The following is a 19,031-nucleotide window of genomic DNA, read 5'->3' as shown; positions in this document are numbered from 1 at the left end:
GTTGAACTGAACAGTTGAAAAATACTTGAGTTCAAATAAAAATAAAACAATGCTTTGTCACATGTAAAATGCATTTAAGTGCGACTCCCCCTCCCCAGCGCAGCATCTGGCTGCCCTCTCCACAATGGGAGCCTGGCGGCTACAGGACTCACCCATGCTCCTCACTCTCGTCCCTGTCCTCCCTCTACTCCCTTTCCACCCTCTCCTCTTCCTCTTTCTCCTCCACCTCAAGGCTCCAGTCAGGTCTAGCGGCTCTGCTCACGGGAGGCAAACTAAGATAAGCTGCTTTTTGTGGTCACATGGTGACAACTTACAGAAAGTCAGATCTGCAACTTGATGGGTGACAACTCTTTTCAACCAAAAAATAATTTTAAAACGGCAGAACTCTTTATGGAATGTGAAGAAGAGCTAGAACCATGGCAGAAGAAAGTGAAGGAAGTTGAAGAGGATGATGATGATAAACCAGTCTTTGTTGCAGAGATAGCAAGTTCAAAACCAGCAATTTCAAATATTTTGAACAGAGTTAACCCAAGCTCATGTTCGAGGGGAATAAAGAATGGTGCACTCAGTCGAGGTATTACTGCTTCATTCAAGTCTACAAGTCAACGCTGCATGGATCCAACATCAAATCCAGTCACTGCCTCACCAGTAAATTTTCATCCCGAATCTAGATCTTCAGATAGCTCTGGAATTTTTCAGCCATTTTCTAAAGCTGGTTTTATAACAAACTCATCACAGTTTCTGTCTAATAATTCTTCAGTTACTGTTTGACTTGACCCAGGATACAGGTTTATCACATTACCAAGGGGGACCAACACTTTCTGTCACAGGTTTGAATGAAAGTTCATTTTCCTTTAAACATCCTTCTGCTTCTGAAATAAACAGTGTTGATTCAAAAAAGCCTAAATCCAGTGACAATGTTCCAAGAACAGATGCTTCAGCTGTGGTTCCTTCAGAGAAGTCACCTTCATTGACAGTTCCCCAGGCTCTGCCTTCTCAAGGTGCAGATACCTCATCAAATCAATCTAAAAATGGAACAACTTTTCCAAGAGCTTGTCCAAAGTGCAACATTTACTTCAATCTTTTGGATCCTCTGAAAAACCACATGATGTACTGTTGTCCAGACATGATAAATAACTTTTAGGGACTAAAATGAACATTTTAAATACGGCAAATGAAACTAAGATTCTTGATTCAGAGAAAGGAAAGTTGATCATGTTACTTAATGACTTTTATTATGGAAAACATGAAGGAGATGTCCGGGAAGGACAGAAGACTCCTACAATCTTCAAATGCTTCCATTGCTTGAAAGTTCTAAAAAATAATATTAGGTTCATGAACCACAGGAAACATCATTTGGAACTTGGGAAACAAAGCAGTGAGAGCTGGGAAAGCCACACCACCTGCCAGCACTGCTACCGTCAGTTTCCCACTTTCTCCATTTCAGCTGCAGTGCCACATCGAGACCACACACACACCTCATGAATTTTCCACCATTTGTAAAATCTGTGAGTTATCGTTTGAAACAGAACAGATTCTTTTACAACATATGAAAGATAATCATAAACCCTGTGAAATGGTATATATCTGCCAGGTTTGCAATTACAGGTCATCTTCATTTTCTGATGTAAAAAATCATTTTAGAACTTCCCATGACAACACGAAGAATTTGTTATGTCCATTTTGCCTCGAAGTTATTAAAATTGCCACACCCTATATGCATCACTATGTGAAGCATCAGAAAAAAAGAATACATCGTTGTACAAAATGCAGACTGCAATTTTTGACATGCAAGGAGAAAATTGACCACAAGACTCATCATGATCAAACATTTATAAAACCTAAGCAGCCAGAGGACTGCCTCCTGGAACAAAAGTTACTATTCAAGCTTCAGTTGGACCTCTTTCCTCAGGATCTTCAGCTACACCTTCTGTTAGTACAAGTACTTCCATCCTTCAGCTCTCTCCCCCAAGGACTGAAAATATGCCTGCTAAAAATCCCACAAAACTGGATATAAGTAAACCTAATACAACCAGATTGGATGACAGTAAACCTAGTGAAAACAAGTCTAGTGGAAGTAAATCTAAGTGCAAGTCAAAAATCTCTAACATGCAAAAGAAGCAAAGCACAGTGGCTACTAATAATAAAAAAGTAAAGTGAATAAAGCATTAAGGAACATAAGGTTACGTCGAGGTGTTCTTGAATGCACTGAGTGTTATTATGAAGCAAAAGATTTTGCAATCCATTTTCCTACATATGTCCACTGTAGTTTTTGTAGATACAACACTAGCTGTAGCAAAGCCTATGTAAATCATATGATGAGATTTCATAGTAATCGTCCAAGTAAAAGAATTTGTATATTTAAGACACATTCTGAAAATCTCAGGGGCATTTCTCTAGTGTGCCTTAATTGTGATTTCCTAACCAATGTTTCTGGCTTAAATAATATGGCCACACATTTAAGTCAAAATGAAGCTCAAACTTGCCGAGTTCTAGAAGAGAAAGTTTCTGTTTGTATCCCAGCTTCTGAACACCTTTCTGAGGAACTGCAAGTCATAGCACAGCTGAAAGAGAAACAAGAGCATCAAAGGCTAAAAGCAAGCAAGATAAAGCTCCTTCATCAGAAGAAAAAAACGGGTGTGGTACAAATTTTTGTGAAGCTTCATCCTATACAAGAAGTCAAGAAAACTTAAAGGTTTCAGATAAAGAGGATGAAACTAGCGCAAAGAAAGTCTTCAGTGATGATTCAAATGTCGGACCAGATGAAATGGAAAAAGAAAAGCGAATGCAGCGCATCTGTCAGGAAACGGAACTGAAGACAGACGGGCCGAGGTTCAGAAAGCACGGTTTTGTGTTAGCAGAGTAAAGACTGTAATACCAACGAAGCTAGGTTTTCTTCAAAGGATACTGAAGATGTGTCGTTAACATCAGGTGATGTCAGCACTGATCAGTTTTTGAGGAAATGAGGTGAACCTGAATATCTTAATTCTGATGCCAGTGAGCAAGGCAGTGTTCATTTGCAACCCTTGGCTCCATCAGAATTGCTTGAGATTGAAGCCACAAAAATTCTTCACAAAGACAGTAGTGATCTTCCAGCCAAGACTGATGAGCTGGTTTCTGATCAAACAGATGACGTTCCTGGAGAAAATATGTCTAGTGTGACAGAGACAGCAGTAGACATGGCAGATAAAAAGGGAAGGAGCTGAAATGATTTAGTCATTCTAAGGTTCAGTCACCAACAGAAAGCATTCAGAGCAGTGCTCTGCGGTGAGCTCAGTAGTGCCATGGTAGAGTTCAGAAATGCAAAATCTGAGGGAGGTCATTCATACACTTTACCTATGCATTATGCAATTTCTATTAAATCAACTTACCAATAATAGCATGATTAGTATGAACTTTCAAATTTTTAAAAACATGAATAAAACTTTAGTGACAGCTAAGTTTGCCACCCAAAGGTCTCTTAGCACTTTTTGAAGAACTAGGTCTTGTTCACCAATAGGAAATTATTATGTTAGTTATATTAATAAAACTTTTGAAACTTTCATTAGTCCTAAACTTAAAATCCTAATTACCTGTATATTCCTTTCAGCAAATTTAAGGGAAGAGATTTGAAAATGTGTACCTTTTGAGAATAATTTTAAAATATCAATTGCTTGTTACTATTAATGAAGGCTTTATTTGAATACAATGCTGGTAAATGCAGCATGCTTAGAGTACTGAGTTGACTTGTTGAGAATTTCGATGAATAAAAACTTAAATTTGGGTTTAACAAAGCATTCCAGTCTGTCAGAAGCATGCAAATGCCATAATAGAATCTGTGCACTTCCAAGTGTTAGCCTGCCAGGCTGTCAGCTTACCTTGAATTAAACTTTCAGTGAAAGTGAAATTATGAAAATTGTTTATATTTGTGTTTTTAGTCAATGTATAAGCTTTGCAGAAATCCCTTGATGGACTAGTTGTATAAAGTAGAAATCCATTATTGAAACTCTTATAAATAACTACGCTTTTAATATTGTTTCAATGATCTTTAGTAGTAGACCCATAAACATGGTCTGAAAGCCAAACCAAAGTATTGTAGGATGTAAGTATAAAACAGCAAACCAGAAACATGTCCTGGCATCTATTCAGCCATGTTTAAGTAACTTTTCTTTAATCGTAAAGTACGAACTTCAAATGGGACCCTAAAACAGGATGTAACAACTTGGTTGTGGAAATTAGTCTAATTTATAAGTTGGCTGCTAGCCTGAGTTTTTAGATATAGAAATGAATGTAACAAGCTACTTTGCTTTGCAGTACTAATTTTATTTTACTAAATTTTATTTTAAATGCTACATTTTTACTTCAAAAATGTGCTTTGAATTCTTAAACTCTGTTTCACTGAAAGTTAAATGTTTTAAATGCTTATCAAAATTCTGCTGTATATAGTAATTTTTGAGTATATTTGCAATAAAAGCCTGTCTTTGAATAATTTTTTAATGCATTTAAACACCATGTTTTGAAATGTTAATAATTTTATTCTTTTTCCTGGAAACTCCCAGCTCCTCTTTTTTTTAAAGATATAAAGCTTCAGAGGATTGAAAAATAAAATATTTCTAGACCATCAAAGTATTTTATGTAAAATATATATCAAATTACATAAGCCTTAATGAATAAGAAAGCTATGAATTCAATCTTTGCTAAATTATATGTTACTTCAAACTTCATGGTGATAGTACTGGATAAATATTTCTAAAAATAAAGTATCTTATTCTCAATGGATCCTAGGTTTATGGTTCATCTCTACGATTAATGACAGACCAGGATTTTTGCCTTCTTTTCACTCAGACGCAAAGGATGTGTTCATAGATTTTATTTTTGTTCCAATGCACCCGCGTGTTAAATATTTTCCCCTGCTATGTTGAAGCATCGTGTCTTAAGCTGTCATTATATACATCTTGTCACTACTGATGTCAGATGCAGTAATACAGCTGTTCCTGCCTCAGATAAAAATCCTCTGGCTTCAGTGTTTAGTTTCTGAGCATCCTATAATTTCTGTACTACTTATTATTATCTGTCAATTTCATTATCATTAAGAATTTCCAACTGAGCTTAAATAAATATACTCCTTTATGAATATAAAATGTTACTTCTGGAAGTTTGTTAAGTTGGTTAGTTACTCTCACCAATCCCTAATGGTCTCTCTCCCATATCCCTTAGGCAAAGGAACCCATTCTCTTAGTCCATAATAGATCCAGAACTCCAGGAAACACATCATCTGACAGTTGTCAAATGGCCTACTTCTTTCCTCTAAGCAGATTTTCCAAAAGTCCCATATAAAACTTTCACTTACACTCAATGGCCAAAAATTTGCCTCACACTTGAGCCACAGTTATTATAAAAGAGATATATAAACTTTTTAAATCTCATTTACATTATGCCCAACTAAAAATGTAAATTTTTATTAAGAAGAGGAATAAAAATTAGGGACAGCTAGAATATCTGATATACTTATAAAATTTAGACTTTTTCAAAAACACAATTTCAAATATATGTGAAGAAGAATGGGCAGCTATCACCTTGCTTTTACTGACAGAACTTTAACTAAGTCACAGGAAAAATTGTGCAAAGGGGATCTGATTAGGAACAAGTATTCCCATGTCTTATGCACCGATGATTTCTGCTCTGCCCCAATTTATATATTGAACTTTGAACTCAAATTGGATAACATTGTTGTGATTAAGGCATTTGGAAAGTATTTGGTCATGAAGGGAGCAAGTACCATAATACCATAATAAAACAACTCGGAGGTTCTTGGCATCTGACCAAGTAAAGACATCAGCACTGGGATATTTAGTCTACAAGCAAGCCCTAAAGACACCCAACAATTTTGCACTATAGCCTCATACTTTCAGTCTTTGTTTTTAAAGATTAAATTGATATTATTTGTAAATCATGTGTAATACTTGCATATAGTAACCCAAATTCACTAGTCAGCCATAGATAAAGAAAGATGGTCCACGTGAAATAGAAGAAAGGGAAGTAAAGAGAGCAGGATGGGTGAGCAGTCAGTGCCTTTAACCACTGAGCCATGTATCTAGCCCCAAGAAACCCATTTGACCCACCCATTTCCACAAGCACTTTGTCCTGTGACTAATAACCAACCCACTAAAACAGCTTCTCTCTTTTGTCCCTTTTGCTATCTTAGAGATCCTGAAGAGCTAAACGTCTAACTTAGTTTTCACTTCAGTTTACGACATGACGGGATAGTCCTGAACAGTTCTGTAAGGGATGGTCTGGAAAGAGGGCATTCTTTTATTAATGACAGGTAAATTAAAGTGAAATAAATAAATTTAAAATTAAAAATAACTTTGGACTTTTTTAGTGTATGTTTTCAGAACCTCATTGTGAGAGCTGCAGCCTCCAACTCAGAAAACATCAAGGGAAGGGCCACCCGCTGAGAGTCTAGGTTGATAAAAGGGACTATTGAATTTCCTGATGAAATTTTTAACAATTGTACCATCACTTGACTGCTCGTCTTGTAATTTTCACTATGTAAAAATGATTAAATACCCAATATTTAAGATCTCCAATCATGTATTCTTCAGTTTGCAACAAATTCTTTATTAAATGAAACAGTCGATGCCTTCCCTGGACACTGTTTTAACCCCAAGGATCTTTTAAACTCATGGTACTCTGTTCAAGTGCCTGCTGTTTCAGCTGACCACTGCTGACCCTGACTTTCTGCAGTCTCTTCTGTTTCCCCACTACTGGGCCTGCACTGTGAGCCCTGCCATTGCATCTGCCAATGGATGAGCTGGTATCAGCTGCCTGTGCACTAAGAAGGCTCAAACACTGATATAAACCAGTACAAAGGCACCTACATCCTTCTGAAAATGAGCCACTTACCACTCTCTTCATTTTCGGTATGGACCAGGTTCCATGGCAACCAAATAGAAGAGCCATCCTTCCCCTTTCACCATTCCAAAGTGGCTATTGTTCCTATAGTAGTTCATATCTAATAGCCCAAGTTCCTCCATTTTGTGTAAGACATGTTGGTGAGCTGTCCCAGACCCTACCTGGGGCCAGAAGTTCCTGGACGAGCTGAGGAAGATATCTGTATAATCCTGGGATGCTCCAGTTGAGGCTTATCTAGGTGTTGTGACTGATTATCTGGCTTTTGTAACTGCTTGCTTGCCACCTACAGGAACAAACCTGCAATTTTACCTTTAAAAGCTCCCATTCCCTCCCAGTTAGGGATGCATTCTCTAAATTGATTCTGACAGTGCAGTCCCTGGCTAGCTAAATAGATAAAGCTGATTCCAAACTTTTTAGTCTGAGTGGTCTTTTCCCAGTGATCTCGAACTCTGTAACACACACACACACACACACACACACACACACACACACACAAAGATGTACAGAATCCATCTTTATCATTGTTTTGAGGTTTTCTTTATCTTTACAAATGAGCCTTTAATTTCACACTGTATTTTTATTATCAGGCTCACTTGCAAAAAACAAAGAACCTTGCCTATATTCAAGAAGCTGGTAATCAAAGAAGATAAAATTAAATAAGATATATGACCCTAACTCCTATATTTTCTATTTTGCTTCGTTTTCTTCACTGGATCTCATAACAATCTCAGTTCCAACTAAGTTATAATTTAAGGAAAACTCTAAAACAGGAAAAGTTAATTGACTTTGAAACAACAAATAAATACTAAATGAGTGACACAGAAATGTTACCTTAAGAACTCAAAGGAAAAACAAACATCAAAAATGATTATTTCAACATTTGCTAATCACTAGTAAGATAATCACTTTATTAAATAAAACAGCAATTGCTACAGCACTGTAATGGCTCAAGTTGTTCTTTGAGCAGTTCTGCAGCAAGAACTACAGCTACAGAGTACCCAACCCTTTTTAGACTTCTCAAAGCTGATTTGGAAGAGAAAGCACAAATTGCAGCAACTCAGGGAGAAGTAAAGCTGGTGGACAGTCTTGGAGGCAGTCTCCTCAATGATCTTTGGACTATTGCTAGTCAGGTTCCATTTGTTCCAGTATTTCCTGTTTTATATCTTAATAAAGAGCTGTGTTATTTGTGCTAATTATGTTTCACAGGATGATATAGATTATTAATTGCAGCTAAATAGGAATTGCAGGTTCTCAGGAAACAGTATCTTCTGATAGGAAGGGTCATGAAAAAGGGACTAGATTTTACTATTCCTCATCTAATAAACATTAAATGCTTCTTATAGAGTGCATTGTGCTGGAATTCTGGCATCCAGCCATAAGTCACATCTTGTCTTCTTGAAAAAACTGAAATGAGAGGAAAAAGGAGGAAAAATGAAAGGAAGGAAAGAAAGAAGAAAGGAAGAGAGAGAGGAAGAAAGAGAGTGAGCGAGAGAATGTGGGAACGAGCAACAGAAAGAGAGGATATAGGAATGTGTGGTCATTTCTATTCAGACTTGTGTTATGATGCAGGGAAATTATTTAATCTCTCCATTTCTTCATTCTACAGATTATTAAATCAGGGCTTGGTGGCACCTTCTGAAAATATAAGACTTCTATCTCAGTGGAGTTATGATCCAGAAGAAGCAGAGAAGTTTCAAGAATGTTCTTGTAAGAGGTATGATTCATGGTCTGCTTTTATCACGTGATCTCAGGCAGGCTGCATGACAGGCTAGTTTCACAATATATGTCTATTCTTATCTTCCAGGTTGTTCAAAATGTCAAATGGATAGCATTTCTAAAATGATTCTCTCTTTTTTCACTTGTGATCCATTTTACAAATTCAAACAGTTTTTCCCACTTGACCAGTGCTTTCCTCAATGAAGTTTAGTGTTGAACAAGAAAATTGCATGCTAGGAAGCATGGGTTCCACATTCTAAAATAAACTAACTGTCACCACTAAGAAAATCAGAGGCAGCAAATATGAAAAGCAGGCTTTCATCTGATAACAGTTTGTCCAGAAAGCCTTTGCTATAATATACCATACTGCAAATACTGTAATACATCATATTGTAATATATCACTCCCATTGTGACTTGCATAGACAATCTGCCCATTGATATCTACATGAAGGTGGACTAAAGATCCCCCAAAGAAGATACCCCTTTCCACATCCTGTGTGGTAGCTATGCCAAAACACTTAGCAAAGACCCAAGATGAGATAAAATTCCTGAAAAGTTTACCACCCAACAACATTGATGACTCATGATCTTCACATAAAAACAAATCCCCTGTCCCCCAGGAAAGCTATTTCTGAGATTTTTGAAAAGTCATTATCGTACATATCACATAATTAATTTCTGTGTATAAGGACACTTAAAAGTTGCCAGTATAGCACATTTCTGGGGCATTACCAGTACATCATATTGGTAATACAATTGTCAAGGGCTTCTGCTGTGGTCCCTGTGCCTCCTTCAGTTAGCTGAAAGCAATCTCAAGCACTAGTATAAGAACTTGAACAAGCCAGTAGCATAGTTAACATTCTGGACTTAAAATAATTTCTAGTTATGGAGAGATAAATATATTTTAAAGTTTTCTTTGCCTAATTAATAAGGAAAGAAAGCTCAAGTCATGAATATGCCATTTGAGTGCTAGTGGCTAAGTTTACTGAATCTCTGGGCCTCAGTGATAACATCTGTAACAACTGATTCAGGCTTTAACTCCCATTTTTCTGACTGGCTCCCTCTTTTTCACCCTTGACTACTGGTTTATTTGAATCAGAGGCAACAATCTTGTCAAACGTGGAAAGATAGGGACAAGGCTGGTAGACGACACATTCTGAACAGAAGGAAAAAGACATTCTTGGTATAGTTTGGGCATCAATAACATTTTTGGTGATGTCAAGAAAGGTGTAAAAATTAATAATGCCCATGAAAGTGGAAAGGAATACTAACAGCTAAGTCTCAAGAAAGGCAGGAATGAGGAACACAATGTATAAATACTTTAATACTGAAAGGTAGTAGGTAGAAAATCTTAGTGGATCCTAGTACTCAGACATTGCTTGCCCTTGACCTTATTTTTGATGCTTCTTGCTTACAGGGGGAAGAATATAAAAAAGATGAATCAGCATCAGGAGGACACAGATACCTAGAAAAACCAAAGCAAGAAACAATAAAAACCCATTTTATACTGGTGAGTATTCAACACACTCCCAAGCTTTGATACTTGGTTTGTGGTTTCCTATTAGACTACTAATGGCCTTGAAATCAATAGCTAGCTATGTCTAGTCTTCACCATTCATTCGATAAATAAATATTAAATGGCTATTATGTTTATAGAATTGAGTAGGACCTGTTCCAAAACATGAAGTAGACTTCTCACCCAAAGACTCCTAGAATCCAATGAGGGAAATATCACTTATATTCCAAAGACTTCAAAGTAAGAAAGCATAAAAAGGAAACAAAATTCCATAGGAATTTGGAGAGAAGAGTTCAAATCCCATCTATGACACTAGGGAGGAGGTTCATGGACATAGGAACCCAGGAGAAATCTAAATAAAAATGAGTGATATTTGAGTAAGCAGAGATGAAGAAAGAGGTAAATAAAAAGAAAGGTCAGGAGCACAGAAGCCCCAAACCTCAACAAGCACAGTATTTTTGGTAAGAAGATAGAGTAACCCAAACTCCACAAAAGATAAATTGGGAGGTGAGATTGGAAAGAAGGTATTTGATTAACTTGGTTAAAATAAAAGGTCTGATTCTAATTAAGGAAATGAAGAGCTTAGCATAGATCCAAATGTGAACCCATGCATATGCATTCTTTAATTCCACTATAATTAGAACATCTTTGTAGATTTTATTAAAAGCAAAACATGGAATGGAAATTGCACCAGACATTTAGAGAACTTATATATTTTCAGTTCAAGGAAACCTCTTTACTGGCACTAAATAGTTTACATACAAATATAGTTCCCCACAGACCCCCAATAAAAATACTGAAATGATGGCAAGACAATATTATAACTATGTCTACTATAAAACAGAAGTCTGAATATCTGATTGTGTAACACATGTCTTCACAATTGGTTCATTCCTTTGGTTTTCTTATACAGAAATTTAAATATCTTAAATATTTGGCATTAGCGTCTTCATTTCAGTTTTCATATTACAACAAATTAAGCACTGTAAGATGAACTGGTTTTGACAATGAATTTATGAACTTGGGAGGCTGTGGCAGGAGATGGTGACATCCAGGTAAGTCTGGGCAACATCTTACCTCAGGAAGAGGGGACAGAAGGGGGGCAGAATTGGTGTAAACTCCAAATTCAAAAGAAATATGGTGGATAAGCCCAAAGTGTGTATGTGTGTGTATCTGTCTATGTGTGTGTGTATAATGTACGTGTATGTGTGTATGATGCATGGGGGGGATGTGTGTGTTTACGACATTTCTATTTGTCTGCATTTATCTATGTGTGGCTGTGCATGTGTGGAATTCAGAAGACAGATTTCGGGAGTTGGTTTTCGCATTCCTGAAGTGTTGAGGTCTGCCACTGTGTACTCCAATATAACTGACTCATAAATTTCCATTAGGAACAATTCTCCTGTCTCTGCCTCCCGTCTTGCCCCAGAAGCACTGAGGTTAAAAGTGTGCACTACTACACATGCCTTTTAATTGGATTCTAGGAATCTGAACTCATGCCATTAGGCTTGTATGCAAACAGTTTTACCCCCTGAGCCATCTCCCTACTACAACACACGATAGTTTTGAAGGCATGCTGGAGAAAGATAAAGAAAAGTGAATTCTACTACACATTGACTTCCTCCATCAGGTAAGTGAAGGTGAGGGAAAAGAGGCTGACAAGATTGGAGGGGGCTGTTCTCCCACTCTCTATTGAATTATAATGAACAGAGCTAAAATTAAACATGTCAGCAGTCTGAAAGGGAAGTTAAAAAATTCCTTTGGGGGAATCTGCAAAGACTCTCTAGGAAAGATAAGTACAGTTAAATTCTCCCTAAACTTACAGTTACTTGGGTTTTATTCCTCCATATCCAAGTATTGAAATGCTCTAATTTCCTGAGACAATGACAAGGCCCAGAGGCATAAGTCAATTATATAAGCTAATGATTATCCCTTGTCATTTGATAGTGCTCCAAATAAAATCATGATCCATGAACGAGATAAATGCACAGATGCTGACAGTCACGAGGAAGCTAAACTTTTCAGTCACTTACCTCACACAGAATGTTATTTTAACAGTGGCAAAAACCAATTTGTAAGTTATTTGGATATTATTAATTTATATTATTTTTAAATGACTCTGACATTGATCTTTGCTCTAGGAACATTGGTAACTTCCATTTGTAGTCTTTGTCATAAAAAGATCTTCTGAATTATATATCATCATTACTAGTTATGCTAGAAGAATTTTATTGTTATTATTTGATTTTACTTCTCTCTGCATTTCCCTTCTCTCTTATTTTAAGAAATTGACAGATTTAAAAATTTTTAATAGTCTGAGGAGCATTTTCCTTCCATTTTTGCTTCTGAAATTTGGATTTATAAAAGCAATTAAATCCAGTTATCCCAGAAACAACTGAGGGAGGAGACATGTTAGACTTTAGTCCCAAAATAAGACTGGGGGGAGGATTTAGAAGTGTCTCTAGCAAAGTTTTCTGAATCTTCTGTGATAATGGACAGTGCTTCCTCAAAGGAAATGCTTGCTTGAAAGTCTAGGTGCCCCCCAGAAACCCTATGATTTACACACCAGGGTCACCGGGAGGAGATGGACGTTCCCACCAACCCAATGCAATGGAAGCTTCAAGTCAGATTTTTATTTTTTTATTTAAAGACTACACTTAGACATTTCTTGCACACTTGCTTCATCAGTCCACACTGAACACTTGCATCTACCTTGTAGCACGAATGAGCAATCTTATCTCTAGTTAAATTAAATACAATAATTTTACCCTAGAATCATAAGAATTTAAAGCTAAATAATAAATACTTCGATGTATATCTCTTGCTTAACATTTTGTTGCCAAAATATTAAGACAAAAATTTCCTTTTTTTCTACAGAAAATTATTATCACTGGCAATTTTCTCCATTACAATGTATTTAGTGATGGTTTACCTTTTCTAACATCCATCCTTTCTTGCAAAAACATATATAAGAATCTCTAAATTAACGACTTCAACCATTTTGGGGATAAATATGTATTATTAGTTCAGTTCACCCAGGAAAACCTCACTATTTGAGATTTAATAAAGTGATATCTAATATTTGGAAATGCTTATGGTAGAAAAGACAGTACCAAAACCATCACACGTTGTTGCTGAGAAACCTATAATTCTCTCTATAAACTCCTGGGAACAGCCATTTCAAATTTGGAAATCAGCATCCACACTGAGACCACTTTGTTCTAGGATCATCATTATGTTCAACTCTTTGTTACTCCCCATAGAAGATGTTATTTTTTCTATTTTTTCCCCTGTCAATAAATAAATGACCTACTTTTTTTCAAATTGAGTACTGAATTAATAGACTTAATATAAGATGCATCACTGGCTATTAGGAGAAAACAGTTTAGTCACCAACTTGCAATGAGGTCTTGGAAGTTTGCAAGGTTTTAGTTTTCTCAACTATATTAAAAGTAAATATATACTTACTAAAAATTCCCTTCATATATCATACTAAAAGACTCCATTAATACAAATAAATGTATTTATTATGTGTAAAAATCCTTGCAAGAAAATCTTAGAAAGTGAGGATAAAGCTAAGTCTCCCTAACTCATGACAGGAGAACATGATTTTGACCAATGTCTGCAGTTACCCTCCTTAGAAGGTACAAATCTCAATATTATTCTTAATTTCCTATATAACTCTTTTATGAAAATGATGTTATTTTCCTAAAAAATGTATTAAACTTATGAGAGTATTAAAAGATAAAAAATGGCAGAAAGAACCGTCCAAAAGTTAAAAACAAGTCAAAATGCTTAAGACAGGGGCAAAGATGGTGTTTTCAACATGGTGATAAAGAATGATCTCTTTTTAATTTTTGCTTGTTAATGCATGTGTATGTATTGTACCTGCAAGCAGTGTTCTTAATTGTGAAGATCCATGTGAACATATATGCTCATGCATGTGGAGGCCAGGGGACGGCTTCAGGTATTAACCTCAGGAACACCATCCACCTCCTTTATGACAGAGTCTTGAGCTCACGGAGTAGGTGAGGATGCCAACTAGTGAGCCTGAAGGATTCTGCTCGTTTCTATCCCAATCTCCTCCCTGAAGACGGAGATCACAAGCAGGAACCACCACAGCTGGCATTTTTATGTGAGCTCTGAGAACTAGATTTAAGTCCTCACACTTGTAAGGCAAGCACTTTTTCAACTAAGCAATCTCCCCAGCACTTTACTGATTTATTAATTCTTTTTTAATGTTTTATTTGTTATTTTATTTTATATGTGTGAATATATTCCCTGCATATGTATAAACGCACCTGTGTCCTGCAATGCCTGCAGAGGTTAGAAGAGGGAGTTGGATTCCCTAGAACTGGAGTTACATGCAGTTCTTAGCTGACAAGTGGGTGTTGGGAATCAAACCCGGGTCCTCTGCAAGAACAGTCAGTGCTCTTAACCACTGAGCCATCACTCCAGCCCCGATTATTTCTCTTACTCAAAATGTATAACTCCTTATGGTAGTTTCTCTGTAGGTAATCCAAGTCTAAGCATTATATAATGCTGTAAAGTTAGAGATTAGTTTGTAGAAGACTGATAGGAGATGATGAGGCTACTGCTTACACCTAGTATAGAGAGTGACTCCAAAGTTTATGGTTAGATTTTCCTATGTGACATAAATCTTATTTTGTCACCCTTAACTTCACTGATAGTCTAACCTCCACTTCTTACACATTAAATTCAATTCTGCACTTTGCTTGTTAATCTCATTAATGAGTTAAATGAAATTTGAACCCATGTTGTATGAAGCTATGAACATTTAGAAGTGAGATTCTCCTTCCTTTAGGTAAGAGCACATGTACCTCTTTAGGCCAGTTCTTCATGTGTTTAAAGTTCCATCGTGTTAAACAAGTTCCGTTGATGGAATTGATAGCATTACCATAGATTGAATGACTCCAAACTGCAGTTCCTGAGGCATTTACTTCTCCAGCACAGAGCCTACCCAAACAGAAAGTCTTATAATTTCTGTCACTATTGGCTATTTCTTCTCCTCTTACCTTAAAATGAAAGACAAAATCTTGACAATTCACCCATTATGATAGTATTTTTTGTTTAACAGAAAATAGTTTGTCTGCTTAGCGGTAAGGAATAAAGTGACAGAAAATAAATGAGTTTCTAAATTTAAATCGGGCATTTTGTTGCTAAAGCAACCAGAATCTACAATTATGTGATGAAGATAATCTCCTATCATAAGAACACAAGCAACTATATGCTGCAAATAAACTGATCTTAGAAAATGTACTTATCAAAAGATATGGAGAAATGGCAGCATACAAATAACTGAAGGGTGCAATGCCCTTTTAAAGTAATAATCTCTTCTCATTAGCTTATCTTCATAAAATTAAACTATTTTTTCAAAACATGTCTCTAGATGTAAGATGAATACAAAGTAGAGTGGACCCCAGAAGGAAATCAAGTTTGATTATTTGGAAGAAGCCACATTCATTAAATGACAAAAGTTGCTATGGTAACATCCAGATATACTCTCAATAAAGTTAACCCTCATCTTCATTTGATTTGAAATTTCAGTTATGTGAAAATTAATGGCCATACTGGAATATATAAATATAACATCAATATCATAAAAAGCTAATGATTAGCAATATTTTCAAGTAAGAGTGACCTAAAATTTATTAAAACTGCATGATGTGGGAAGTGGTTTTATAGTTAATTGATTGTTTGACAGAAACCCACAACTGGCCAACATGCAGAGAATAAGAGACTGCAGACTGCTTATCCCTGAATAGGACACCTATATCAAACTTCTGCCTTCCAAGGCTCAGGGATCATTGCAAAAGAGGGGACAAAAGACTGTAAAAGCCACAAGTGGTGGATGACCACAATGAAACAGTTTTCCAGACAAATGGCCAGTTACTCATATGAACTCAGCAATTATGACAGTATATACAAGTCCCATGCAAACTCAAAAAATCAGACAAAATCCCAGCTTAAACATGGGGAAGTGGGTAAGGAAACCCAGCCCTACCTGAGGAACTATCAGCAAGTAATGTGGGAGGGGGAAAGTCAGTCTCTGAAAAATTTGACTCTTGGCAGTTTAATCAGACTTCAGTGGATGTACCATACTGACGGACATTTGGGGACAGAAATTAGACTTTATAGGATACACACACACACACACACACACACACACACACACACATATGACTACACTAAATTGAGGGCCAGTAAGGGGAGGTGCGGATAGGGTAGGGGATCTAAATACTATCAAAATATATTGTATGAAAAATCACAAAAATTCAATAGCATTTTTTTAAGAAAGAAAAGAAAGATATAAAAAAGAATTAAATAAAAATGACTGTGTGATTTTGTTTCAGTTTTTCTGTAGCCACTTTAATTCTTTTTTTTTTCAAAGCTTTCCCTGTCCTTTTATATTTTAATATTAAATTCCATGAGCAAACTCCAGTGACAGGTTATTTAAAAACTAGGCTAAGGATTTTATATTCTCTCCTCGCCCTACCAAATCGTGAGAATGAATGATTTTTATGCTATTCATTTTAGCTACTTCAAATTCTTTTTTTTTCAGATTTTCCTTATTAATTGAGATGTTTCTAGGGTAATTCTGAAATTATTGAAGATTTAAAAGCAATATTTGGAACTAGGGAGCTGGCTCAGTAGGTAAAGTGCTCACCATGTAAGCAGGAAGATCCTAGTTTGGATCCCCCAGAACCTTCATAAATCCAGACTCAGTAGTACATCTCTGTAATCTCAGAACTCCTACAGCAAGACAGGAGCAGAGGGAAGAAAGGTTTCATATACTCCCAGGACATCTAGTCTGCTGTACACCATGGCAAACAAGGTAGAGAGCAAGACCTGACACTCAAGTTTGACCTCTGACCTCCACTTGTGTGCCATGGTACATGTACACACACATACTGACACACCATTATAAACACACACAGCAAGATTAAAGCCAAATCTCAAGTTTGTATTTGATATCAGCTGCACAATACTCATACATTATTTTGGGGGTAAGGGTTGAGTCTGATTTGTGGGAGGTATTGTGCTGTGTTTGATCCTGAGTCTTTCTTCATGGCTTACCATCTGTGTTAGAAACATGCATTTGTAGCTACATAGTAAGAACTCCTGTTGTGTGATTTCTTACAAATATACTGAAGTTTCCACTTGTGAAGTTAAACATACTAAGCAAGTGTTAAGAAAGAATAAAACCAGTGATTTTTCTTCCCTTTCTCTTTATGTTCATAAACAATTTAAGCTCAAAACCAATAAATTAGGTCAAACGGAGAAGAAGCCAATGCCTAAACCAGGTGAAGAAAGAGGGACGGAGTTGCAGTAACTTGGAATAGGCTCTAAGATCATGAGTTGGAGCGGAAGAAGCTACCTAGACTGTGACTTTAAGGACCGTATGAGTACAGCTACAGAAGGGACCAGGAAGGCTGATGTGGAGGAATACTGTCCAGCCCTCGGTTTCAGCGTCAAAGCTCATGAAAAGGTGTCCACACCTGGCAATGTGACACAGCGTGAAGTGTTAGAGCTCAGTCATGAAAGAGAGGCAGAGAGGTACAAGCAAGTGCTGAGTGCCAGATCATGCTAAGTAGGAGGACTCCACATAGGGCATCTCAGAATGGAGACTCAGATGGTAGAAGGATGTGGAGGTGGAAATGGGAGTTTATGTTGGCAGAAATGAGTAACAGGTTGTATAAAACATTCATCAACTAAGTGACTATATTAAACACAATGGAAGAAAGTTCCTCACTTTTTGAAAACATGTGGTAGCTTCTGTTTTAAGGGTCTCCTAACAATGGCTACAGTAAAACCTTATCGACACCAGCCTAGTCTACACAGTGAGTTGCCGGACAGCTGGGGCTACAGGGAGACCCTGACTCAAAAAGACAAAATGATGGAAAAAAAAAAAAAAAAACCTTATTCCAGGATAGCACTACTGAGAGCTGATAAAGCCTTCGAGATTGGGGCCCCTCTGTTTCCTGTGAGCATTTGAAGATGTAAGTGCTCAGCATTCTACTCAGGCCACCTCTGCCACCGTGCCTCCCTGCCATGATGGCCTGTTACCCTCTGGAATCATCTCATCTGAGGACCAGTCTTACACCAGCAAATTTTCCCTTCATCAACAGCAACATGGAAATGGAACACTGAGATGCTTCAATAGGCCAAGCTTCATTTCAGACTTCCCTAAATCATAGATCTATTGTGCACATTTAAAGACACCACATGCTTTAGGCAGAGGACTTAGGGTGACTCCAGTTAGAAGATAACACATCACTTGTTTCCCAGCCATGGAGGAAGATAGGAAAAGAGCAGACACCAAAAAAATCAACCAGATCCTTGACCACGAAAAAAAAAAAAAAAAAAAAAAACCGCTTGTCTGTCTCCTTGAGCAAAACGGAAAAGGGCTTCCCTCCAATATTGATGTGCCTCCAGTGAGAAATTCAAGTCAGCAAGTAACTGTTGCCACTATTTGCTGCACAGAAACCAAAATTCTCTTTCTTAAACACAAATATAATCATGTAGATAAAACAATGGAGACAGGAGAATAGTAGGAACCAGAGTACTTGAAAATATGAGCCCTCTTGGGAACTGGGGAATGTGGTTGCCTTCTGTGAACCTGAAATTATGACCCCCACCCCCACCCCACCATGAACCTGGAGCTTTGGTTATTTTCCACAAGTCTGGAGCTGTGGACCTGGAACTGTGGTCTCTGCCTGTGGATCTGGAGCTACTATATCCTCCTGCGAAAATGGAGCTGTTTCCCATCCATGAACCTAGAGCTATGGTCCCTCCCATGAGTTGGAGATGTGTTCCCCTCCTGTGAGCCAGAGCTGTGGTCCCCTCCCATGGCCGGGAGTTGTGGTCCCTAACCGTGAACC

The 19,031-nt window shown here is 37.1% G+C and overlaps 1 pseudogene; it reads left to right on the top strand.

Moving 5' to 3' along the window:
* Nucleotides 1-237: 237 nt before the first annotated feature.
* LOC103739756 lies at nt 238-3,206 on the top strand (annotated as a pseudogene).
* Nucleotides 3,207-19,031: the final 15,825 nt, after the last annotated feature.

Source organism: Nannospalax galili, unplaced genomic scaffold, assembly GCF_000622305.1.
Source record: "Nannospalax galili isolate Female #2095 unplaced genomic scaffold, S.galili_v1.0 scaffold379, whole genome shotgun sequence".
Lineage (NCBI taxonomy): Eukaryota > Metazoa > Chordata > Mammalia > Rodentia > Spalacidae > Nannospalax > Nannospalax galili.
Note: the sequence above shows the minus strand (reverse complement) of the source record. Positions and strands in the feature narration are given on the sequence as shown.